This window comes from Kryptolebias marmoratus, linkage group LG20 (assembly GCF_001649575.2).
Source record: "Kryptolebias marmoratus isolate JLee-2015 linkage group LG20, ASM164957v2, whole genome shotgun sequence".
NCBI lineage: Eukaryota > Metazoa > Chordata > Actinopteri > Cyprinodontiformes > Rivulidae > Kryptolebias > Kryptolebias marmoratus.
Window position 1 is genome coordinate 13,775,773 of NC_051449.1, and position 11,535 is coordinate 13,787,307.

General features: G+C 37.7%; 1 protein-coding gene across 1 annotated transcript in view; it reads left to right on the plus strand.

Moving 5' to 3' along the window:
* Positions 1 to 4,837: 4,837 nt before the first annotated feature.
* LOC108239465 (leucine-rich repeat and immunoglobulin-like domain-containing nogo receptor-interacting protein 3) overlaps positions 4,838 to 11,535 on the plus strand; it is a 39,981-nt gene continuing 33,283 nt past the window's right edge. Inside the window, exon 1 of the mRNA XM_017422180.3 lies at positions 4,838 to 5,332. The gene's annotated coding sequence lies outside the window, so the exon portion shown is untranslated. The remainder of the gene's footprint in view (positions 5,333 to 11,535) is intronic.

The window sequence follows — 11,535 nt, forward strand, 5'->3', positions numbered from 1 at the left end:
AAAATTCCCTCTAAAACCTCCAGTAGCTTCTCTCCTCAGGTCCCAGATGTTTCCTTACTGGTGTGAAAAGAACAGGAGATGTTTCACAAAACATGAGCCTGTCCCAACTTTTTCAGAATTAAGGTTGTATATGATGCAGTTGTAAAAATCCAAGTATCATTTTTTTACTCCTAATTTGCACACAGTGAGAAACATTTTTCTGTTCCTTAAAAAACATTTGCGGGAAGATAATTGTCATCAAATTACCAGCAGCAAGTGAAGAGAAACACAAGGAATTTATGCCATAGTTACGAGTGCAGCAAATTACAGATGTAAATCTCTTGGCTTTTGACTGTTCTCTTTTTGAGCTGACAAGTCTTCAGCTGACAAGAAATATGATCGTTGGAACATAAAGCAGTCGTATAATCTATGCAAATTTAAATTACGTTTCAGAGTCTTTGCTCTTCTTATGAATTTAACTTGCATATCTTGAGGTACTGAGACATAACATAAAATGAAAAGGTCAGAGTGACCATGAATTATTTTCCACTTATGAGATAAAAATATACTGCATTCATGAAAAATAGACAAAACAAAGGCATTCGTCAAATCTATGCAGCAGTATTCTGGGCTGTAACTGTTCAAATGGATTTCCAGTTTTTTTTTCTTTGCAATATCAGGGCAGTTTTTTTGACCTAAGTTTATATCCTGTCCACGTGATCAGATTCACTCATGTCTAACCCAGACCATTCAAAACTCAAATGCCACCCTATTCTGTCCTAAATGTCAGTGCATCTAAAAGCCTCCACCTGAAAAAAGGCAGGAGCTTTGAGAAAGGAGACTGTGACTTGTGTGACCCACAGTTCTTACATTTGCACATTTTATCTTAACACTTTGCACATGCTGTGAAGACACTTGTGTAGTCCCTGTGCCCATACTGCATCTATTATTATTTTAGGTAACAGAAAGTATTTCATAGGTATAAAGGAGAAGGTTCCAGAAAAGTGGTATTCAGAATATTTTAAAAAATCCATAGAAAAATAGCACTTGCTCCTCAAGTGTTTCAGCTAAAAACCTTAATGTTAAAAGAAAAGCTTGAGGAAAATACAGGGAATAACAAATCATGCACCAGAAATTACTTTTTGCAAGTTCTCAGAAGATGTGACCCATATTAATCTGATCAAGAGTCCATAAAATTAATTTCCACTGTCCTTATTTAGCTGATCTATTGATGTATAAAAATAACCCGTTAGTACCATTCAGCATAAATTACGTGTTTGCATCAATAATGTGGATAGCAGCAAAGTATAGCAGCATTTGGGTACGAGAATGTATACAAAATCCATTTTTACAGGTGAAGGAGAGAATTTTTTGACAGGTCAAGACTAATTAATAACATGAGTTTCTGTATCCACATCATACAAACCAGCTGTAGAGCAAATTTAGGTTAATAAATAACAAACCTCAAGAGAACCTGCAGGGGAAACAGCACAGCTCATCTCTGAAATATATTTTAGACTTCACATAACAAAGAGACGCACGGAGAATCACAAGCAGCTTTGTTAAATTAGACGTGCGCCCACCGCTAATTAAATGCACGATTTTTAACTGTCATCAGATAAGAGCAACTTTAATCCGACACTCGCTACTGCAGTGGGTTTATCCTTTGATAATCTACCTGCATCTGACAGTTCAGTTGTTCCTGAGCACCTGTGGGGATTTCTGACGCAGTGAGTCAAAAACTGACAACCTAACTCCACTTTGTTATGTTTTACATGCACTGTGCTGTATCTTTTACAGTCAGGCTGAAAACATCATCCTCCCTCCAACTGGATCTCTGCTCGTAAGTAAGAGGACTAAGAATATTCATTATAATTATCTCATGTGAGTCTGAAAGGACTTTTTTTTTGGAAAACACTAATGAAAACAAGTATTTTATTTTATGTTTTAAATATCAGCAGCAAAGAAGAAAATGTTACAAATGAAAGACGTCCAAACTTGAAAACAACATTTATTAAGGGTGAAGCTAGGCATTTTAAAATCTGACTGGCCTGATATTAAATGTGCTTATTTGTTTATAGAATTGCATTCAGAACGTAGCATGAGAAAATCTTTGTTTGTTTTTATCCACGTGTCGACTCGTGCAGCTCAGCGGGTTTGCAGAGGTTGGACTAGCAGGTGTTTGCTGAACTTAGTCTCCATGAGGCCCTGAGATCAGATTGACCTCTGACCTCCTAGGTTACAAGACAGACTTCTCTTCTCCTGCAGTGAGCTGGTATTGACCTCACAGGGCTGGCATTCAGGCCGTAAGATTGCATTTCAGTGTGTGTATACATGTGTGTTTAAACCTCAGCACCAAGTGATCTGATCTCCCCTGACAAGGCAACAGGACTGAACAATAAAAATGTCTATTTTTCCTTCACTCTCATTCACTCCTTCTCTCTTTATGCCTGGGGCAAAATGGCGGACATGATTAAACAGACAGATTCACTGAAGGAATAACATTTTCAAAGTGTTATTTCTGTGAACAACATTCTTCTTCTACGTGTTATTCTTCTCAAAACTCTGCGATCAGTAAGATTTTGGTGTTATTTTGGCTCAGAAAGCTGCAGCACATTGCAACAAATAATTAGCTTTAACCTTAGATTTAATGTCCCTGGACTGGTTGCCTTTAAATGTTAGCACGGATTTTAAGATTTAAAGGTCCCACTTGTAGGTCCCACTATTTGACAAGCTGAACTGTGGTAGATTTAAATAAAACAGTGGAGATTTGGCCTTTCAATGAAAGGCTGTATATTTTTATAGTGAATAAGCAAGATATATTTTAGTCTGATAATATTGTTTAAAAGGTATTGATTTTTTTTTAATGGAGCATTGAACTTTTCTAAGATGAAACGCTTTGCTCATTTGAACAAAATACTCATATATAAACATAACAGTAGCTCTAACATAAACAAATTTACCTGATAGATTTTTTTTCCAACAATCATCTTTGCCTTGAGACGAGATGACAACAAACAACAGGTCTAATCAAAGATTGAATGTCAAGCTAATCTAAACTCCATTCAGCTGGGGACATCTTCATGGGTTATGAAAGGAAGGTATAGAGTTATATTATGTCACCAAAAGGCTGAATTTTTGAGGTAGGCATCATCAGTCTAAGTCTGAGCTTGAATAGGTGCATTTGAACTGAACAAACCACTGTTTATAGTGGGACAACATGAGAAGGACACTGGGACAGACTCATGAGGGCAAAAATGACAAGCTATGAGGTAGGGATCCTTAAAACGCATACAGTACATGATAGATCTTAGCCAACCATGGATTGGTTTGTGAGAAGAAAAAAATAGCAAAGTAACATCATATCAGGAACTTATAATCTCTGTGCCCTTGTAGTTCCTCACTGACAAATTGTACAAATGTAAAAAACAGTGATTCTGGTCATATATTTCTTCAAAACGAGCTTCTTTGTTATAATTCTGTTTGCCTTTGATTATACATGTTTTTTGTTTGTTAAACCATCTGTTTGCATCTGATTGGCGTGTCACAAATTCTTTTATAAAGTATGGGAGAAGGGCAAAGTGGTCGGATTATCTGACCCCATCAATGAGAATTTTCATATTTTGTCTGAATCCCATTTTCTCCTGGCCCGAAATCAGAAAGCCGCAAAGAGAAGTAAAATGGGACACCCCTTCAAGAAGACAACATGTCACCAGTTGTTGGCAATTTCTTTTATGTCAAAATATAGATGTGATGTTTTTCTCTGGAGTTCCTGCGTGTTGTGTAACAAATCACTTAGCTTGTGAAAGACTCCAGCATGCAGCAGTAGGATTTTATGCGTGTTAAGGTAGATTGACCTTGACACCAAACTTAATAAGTAGGAATACAACAAATGAAACAATATATTGGTTGTTGTGGCTATGGCTATATTTTAGCAAGAGAAAAACAACACCGTCTTTTTTTATTATTATTTTGAATGCTTGTTAAAGAAGATCAAGAATATTTCCAAACATTATACAATGGGATTCACCAAACTAGACATTTAAACAGTTGTTGTGACATTAAAATGTATTTTTTAAAAAGAAAATACATGATAGTTTCTTTGGAAGCACATATAGTATCCTTTTGTTGGCAGTTCTTTAATCAGTTGGACAGGAATAGCTGATTGCTGATTTTTTTAAAAAGTGGCTAAATAAAATCAATTGGCCGATTAATTGGTATATCTCTACACTTTAAACTTATTCTGCTACACAAAAGAAATTGAGACGATCCTACCCCTAGACCTACACCCACAAAACATTCTGGGAGGGCTGAGGCGTAAGTCAGGGAGTCATTCAACCTTCAAATAAAAAAAAAAAAAAAAAACCCTAAGAAATTCAGAAATGTAACAATGTATTGTTTTTCTTACAATACATTATTGTAAAGTTCAGTTTGATGTATTTTTAATGAATCACATCTGGTGTTTTTGTTAACATGTCTTAACTAGTACAAAAATAGCAACATTTGCTAATTTTGTTGCAAGCTACATAAGTTATGTGATATATTTAGGACCAATAGGACACTATCTAAGGGTAGGGGTTAAAATAAAAAAATGGGATTCATCCTTAATTAATTATATGTTTTTTGAGAATTCCTTCTTCTCCATGTTATCGTCTTTCCTTTCTATCGTCTAAAAGCTGCTGTACTCCTCTTCATTTTTCCTTCTGATTGTTCAGAGGGTCTCACTCCACCTTGCAGTCACACTGGATTGGGAAGCCAATGGTCAGAGCAGGAGCAGACCGACAGTGACTGAGGAAAGCGAAGGAGGGGGTGGTGAGAGATAGAGTGAAAGAGCAGAGAGAGAGAGCGAGGGAGAGAGATGAAAAGCATGCTGAGAGAGAGAGAGGCGCTCACACTGAAGGAGGCAACAGCTACAGCAACAGCACCCTCCATTCATCCTCTCTTCTCCCAGAATCCCACATCCATGCCGGGGGGAGATGGCAGGATCCCTGACCCACTGAAGAACAATGACTGAAGGGAAGGAAAGCCTCATGTAACCCTTTTTTATGTAAAAGCCTGTGTCTTTTGTGGGGACACGATAACCAACAAGGAGTAGAAGGAGGTGCGTTCTGAACGCATAAGGCTGCCGGCAGGAGAGAGGGCAGGAAGGAGAAAGAGGAGAGGAGTGAGAGGTACATCTTGCTGCGAACGCCAACATCTGAGTGAGACAGACTGAGGGAGATCAGATATCTGCTGGGCTCGCACGTGTGGAGCGGTGACAGCCACTTGTGGGCCAAGAGGAGAGGGAAGAAGATTTGCATCTGCACACAGCTGGACAGATGAGGAGGCATCAGGGAGCACGCTTCAGTCTCGGGTATGTTGCCTTAGCACACATACAGGCATGTAGATTTTACCCTGAATGAATGCATCGTTTAAACAAAAAGAGCACCGACACAGTTGAAACGCAAGTGCGCGTTTGCTGTTCTTCTCGGCTGACGACAACCAGCACTGACAAGACTCCCTACTTGACCTCAGATACTTGCAGCAAAGGGACAGAGGAAGGTTATGTGTATATCTGTGTGTGATCATGCTTTCTTACCAGATATATCTTTTTTTTAATTATTGCTTTGCAACCAGGGGCATTTTGTGACAGGATTGCAGGCTGTCTGACTGATGTAAATAAGCCTCTACTGGTGGAATGTTGTTGTGTTTCACAACGCTGCGAAAAAAAAAAAACCTTGTTCTGGCTCATTTCATAAACTTTGTGCTTGAGTTGAGCATTGAATGTGCAGCCATACATTGTGCAAAAAATAGAAAACTGAAAAAGTGTTGGGTTTTTTTGTGTTCCTGCTGACCAACTAGTCTGTGCACCCTGGTGGAGACATGCAAAGCTCCAATTGTTCATAATACACTGCAGGACACCAGAAGAATAGCTACAATTTGGCAGCATGCATGCTGACCTATTGCAGCAAGTCTGCATGTAATGTTTCAGCCAGTAGCCCTTAGTTCTCTGCATCAAGTCCAGCTTTCTGTCTCTTTGTCTTTTTCCACAATCTCTATTCTTTCTCCATTTCCAATTATAGACTGTCACCTCTCTCCTCTTTCCTTGATCCTATCTCCTGTTGCATTCTCTTGCTGAGCAATTACCCACACCTGAATCTCTCCCTCTGGACAGCATGCCTGGCCAGTTTCTGTCTGCCTTCTTTAACAATGAAAGTAAGGGGGATGAAGAGAGAGGGGGGAGTGATTTTATGAACATTTTTATGGTTGCCTGAGCTTGAACAAATGACATGATCTATGCAGCCTGACCACAGAAGCCAGATCCAGAGCATTCAGGACCATTTCACATAACTAAGACAGCTTTTCAGATTACAGAAAAACATCTGCAACCAACCAAACCTCTCCTTATTTCCTGCTCATTAACTGTTTGCATTTCTAACTTTATCGCTGTTCACAGTTATTGTTTTCCTGTCAAGAAAATGAAAACAGCGCTAACGCTTAACCTTTTAAGTCAAAATTTTTCTTCCTTTTTGTGCCACTTTTTGTTTTATCTACCTAACAGGGGTACAAAAAGGGCAGCAGGACTTGAAATGATACAACCTAACAATTTCTTCACTGCACCAAAAAAGAAACATGCACAAATACTTTAAATAAAAACGTCTTGCCACCATTATAACCTGTACGTTTCGGAAATACATCATCACTGTTCTTTCTAATAATGCTACAAGACTGGAGGAGAATGATAAGAGAAGAGGACATTATTAACAGAAAGAGGAAGACAGGAACAGTGACGTTAACTTAAATATAATAGATTAAGGTGATAGTTGAGACTGACAGGTCAAAGACAGAGAGAGTTTGAAGGCTGACAGAAAAATGAGAGAATTCAGGTCAAACAGTTTGGCTTCTGTGTTGACAGGTGTTTATTGCAGGTGCCTTTTCTCTGAGGAAAAAAAATGATACCCTTCAGCCACTCACAGGGAAGTAATGTGAATCAAAAAATAAAAAGGCAGGGACACATGTCACCTGGATACTGGTTTTAAATTAAAAAAGAATCAATTTGTCGCAGCTTAAAAACAGAATGCATATTTTACCTAATTACATGTTTGCTTTTGACAAAAAGCAGATATACCTAATGTGTTGCAATTGGAAACATTTGCTGTTTAATTGGCTCATGGTTGTGGTGGGTTTACTAAACTAATTAACTAAAGGGGGGATTCATTTCAGTTGCTCAAACAAGGATACCTAATGTTCAAAAAGTAAATAATTTTTGATCTGTTTCACAAAACAGAACAAATACAGCCTCATCACTTTCTAGATTCCTATCAGACATAAAAATTGCTAAAAGACTCCAAGATCATGTGTGTAGAGTGTGGATACAAATTAAATCAGCAGAAAAAGTTGGCAGCCACTACTTTTAAGCTATTTTAGCTGTCTGATAATGTGTAACATTGTCCTTTTGTTCATTGTCAGACCATTGCTGACAATAAACAATTAAAATAAATCAATTTTACAACATTTAGCTGAGATGAAATGCTTTTCAGCAGTATAAATGTGTCTCTGCTTCATATCCGCTCATGTGATACTTTTTACCATTGTTTTTTTTTGTCCTTTTTGAAATACAGTAGAGGTGTTGTGTGAAGTGTTAATGAGAAATGTGTCTTAGCTTTGTAGCATGAGAGTCAGAGCATTCTCTGCATGTAGGAGCAGAAAGGTTGCCTGATAGATGATATTAGCAAAAAGTTACTTAGAAATTGGTCGCCAAAACTGAAAGCTTCGTAATCATTTTTGTCACTGTTTTCCGAACAAAGAAAGCCTTTGGACTTTAATTTTTTTTTATTTTTACATAGGATGCAGTATGTGCAACACCCACCCACAATACGCTGAAATTTGATGTTGTTTCTTGGAAGTTTGGATCAAGGAAGTGGACTTGATTGCAGGATGTATTTCTCAGGCTCTCAGATTAAAGCCCTGGCGTCACATTTACCATGATGATTGGAAAGAGGCGAGCTGCAGTTAAAACTCTTCGCATTCTTAACATCTTCATAGTTTAGGAGAGTTTAGGCTCCTTCGGGAGATGCACCTGTACGACAGCTGCTTATCCTGTGGGAAACAATATGACAGCCTCTTGGGGAGTCAGACTGCAACTCTCAAAAATAAAAAAACTATTTCAAGCAGCAGAGCCTCAGAGTGATCAGCTCACAAGGCTCAATGTACACATCCAGAATCTCAAATATGTTGGTAAGTGATTAAATGCTTTGAGGTATTGTCATTTTAAAAAACTGTGTTAAAAGTGTTTTAACATCAGCACAGATCAGTTTTACCATTGAGCAACACAAGAACATGAATGGGTTTTGCACTCTCACTGGCTCTCAGTTACAACTACAGCAAATTTGAGATCAACAGCTGTAAAATTGACTGATGTTTAGACATTTTGGTGTTTTTAAGGTCAGTTGGCTGTGGCCGCCATATTGAATAAGGTTGAATCTGAACATTATTCAGTTGTACATGTCTATTCAATCATTATTTTCTGTGAGTTTCATTAAAATTTCTCCAGTTGTTCATGAGACATTTTGGTAAGAGATACATGAGCACACAACACATGAACAGAAACATTATTGCCCACTTTTGGCCTTTCGGCAATGGGCAAAAATGAGATTTAAATAAAAAAAATAAAAACGTAAGATTTCATTATGAAATTTCACTCCAAGGCTTAAAAGCCTTAAAAGTGGGGTTATAGATTCAGTAGGCACAGCAGCTTAGGTTTCAGGAGGGAAAATGTTCTGGTCATCTTTTGCTGGAGGGAGTGTGAGAAAAGAGAAAACAATCCATGGTGGGCTTCACAGAAAGGATTTGATTGGGGAGGAGAGCAGGAGTGTGTTGACGTGTTGAAGGAACTTTTGATCTCAGCAAGTGAATAACTGTATGTGTGAGTGTGTGTGCGTGTGTGTGAGGATGATGATGACCAACCTTGAAAAATGCATCAAGGATCCTAAGGATGTCCTGCATGGAGGATTGCTCCCATTAGATTGCTGAATCGTGATTGAGGTGATTTCACAGCCAAGGGCACAGATTCACATCCCAAAGCCCCTAAGCAACCCCCCACACACACACACACACACACACACACACACACATCCTCCGTATTAATCCATACACGCACAAACACTCGCAATAACAAAAATTTAAACCTGTTAATAAAGACTGGAATCACAGTGCAGAGCCTTGTGTTTCTTTAGAGGTGAACCTGAATTTAATGCTTTCTGTATCAATCACCCCAGGTGTGTTTTTGCCATCGAGTGTGTGTGTGGGTGTGAATGCTTGTGTGTGTCCAGAGAGGTTATGATGCTTTTAAGGTGCTGGCTGCTGTTGTAGTTGCACATGTGCTGTGTAAAATGAAGGGCATGATCCCAGTCAATAATAAAGAAGCAGGCTTCAACCTCGGGCCAAATAACACTGCAGTGAGCCCCCTTCACCGCTCTATTAAAACCTGCTGGCACCTCTCCCTCTTCTTCTGCCTCTTTTATGAAAAAATATTCTCTGTCCTTTCCACTTGCATCCCTTTCTCTCTGTATTTCGCTTGCCTCAATTTACTAGCTTGGCTGCATTATTTTTCCCGATGTGACCCTGCAGCTTTAGATTGTTTTGTTCATTTCCCTTCTCTCGGTTTCTGTCTGTCTCCTTCACCCTCTACTACTTCTGAAAGTTTAAGGTCACTGACTGATCTGTAGTTTTAATAAAATAAAGTTTGGCTCCGCTTCTTTATTCAGTCTGACAAAAACATTTATTGAGTGGCTGTCAAAGTCTTTGAAAGAAATACTCAAATTTGATTTAGAAATTATTGAATGTGTCCTTTGTAATTGCATAAAACTGACCTTCAGAGAGATGCAAAGCCTTTAAAGGGTCTTTCAGCTCTTTTTTAGCTCTCCTCTGAGAGTAACTGTCTTATTCAGAGCAAAGCTTTATTCTTCATTTTCAACTTCTTCAGCTCACTATTTAATAACTTTGAGATTTTCATTCTCGGTTCTGATATAAATGAGTTTTGCCTGCTTTTCATTAAGTAACAATGTCCTAAATCAGGCTGCTGTTGGCTCTTCAAGAGACTCCCAATCTAGTTTTGTCGGCAGTGCTTGGAAAGTTGACAGCTGCTGGAAGAAGGAGAGCTCAAGAGAAAACTGACCAATATTTGAGAAAGGATTGTTTTATCCTATTTTTAAATCTCTCCCAGAGATTTTGAATTTTTTATTTATAACCAAGGAGAAACATTGAGTGCCTCTTGTAAGGAATTTCCACATCATTTAAATACATTTAAAGCTTTTTTATATACTTTTGTCCCTCCTTTGAAAGTGTTTATATACAGAGCTTTTTGGAAGATGGTATTGCACTTGTTTGAATTCATGAGATCAGTTGTTTTTTTTTATGTCATCATGGTCTTTTTTTTAAATTGTTTTGAATGTGAAATCTGGCTTATGAAGTCTTTGCTGGGTCAGTGTCATTCTGTACAACTAATAAATAAATCAAGAATAAATCAAGCTGCCTTGTTGAGAATTAAAGATGAAAAACCTAAGACTGCTCAAGACCTCAAAAGGAAAATTAATTCAATTGAGGTCAAATGAAAACTAGTCAGTTGTTAGACCTTTGCTTTATATTTTTTATGCTAACAATAAAACCACAGAATAGTCTATTATTGTGAAATGTTTGAAGATTTGTGATATCTTCCATTTGATTAGTTGAATATATGTGGCACCATAGGCTTTTTCCAACTGACTGACTTTTTGGCGCGTTACTTGCATAATTGACCAAATGCCACTTTTAGTGTGCCAGTGCTGTTGCATGACAGCTGTGGTGCAGAAAAATGAAATGTCTTTGTTTTAGAAATGCTGGATTACTACTTGTTATTTATTTTTAAGTAAGCAAGTGAATTTGTGTTTTACTCCATTTAAGAAAAAGTACTTAAAGCCTGTATGTAATGGGACTGTGTTTCAGGGACTATAAGATCTTGTTTAAATAAATAGTTTAACAATAATAAAGTTTGTCAGCAAAGAAGTCTTTTTGCAGTCTGTAGCCATCTGTCAGTGTTCTTTTAACACTTGTTGGTTTTGTCCTGCTTCTTCTTAATGTACTTCTTCTAAAGCAATGGTATAGAGGTAATTCAACGATTGAATCAGGTGTGTCGGAGCAGGAAACAACTAAAACATTCAGGACAGTGGCCCCTAAAGACCAGGACACCACTGCTTTAAAGATTTTTTATTATTATTATTAAAATATTTCAGTTTTAATGTCAATCTGGCATGTCCTTGGTAATTAATAATAATCTAAATAATAAGAATGCATGAATTTATTTTACAGAATATTTTCATAGTTTCATCTTCAAAAGAATATCAGTGCTGACATCAACAACTTTGATCTCAACCAGAAGTTGATCATTAGAGTCTGTAACAATGTTTTTTCCATTTGTATTTTAAATTAGGTTTAAAAGTGGTTTAATGACGTCTTTCTCTCATCCCCTGTAGTGGTGAGAGGTGTGTGGATGTGTGTGTGTGTGTGTGTTGTTGTTTCCTGCCTCACCTGCAGGGACTG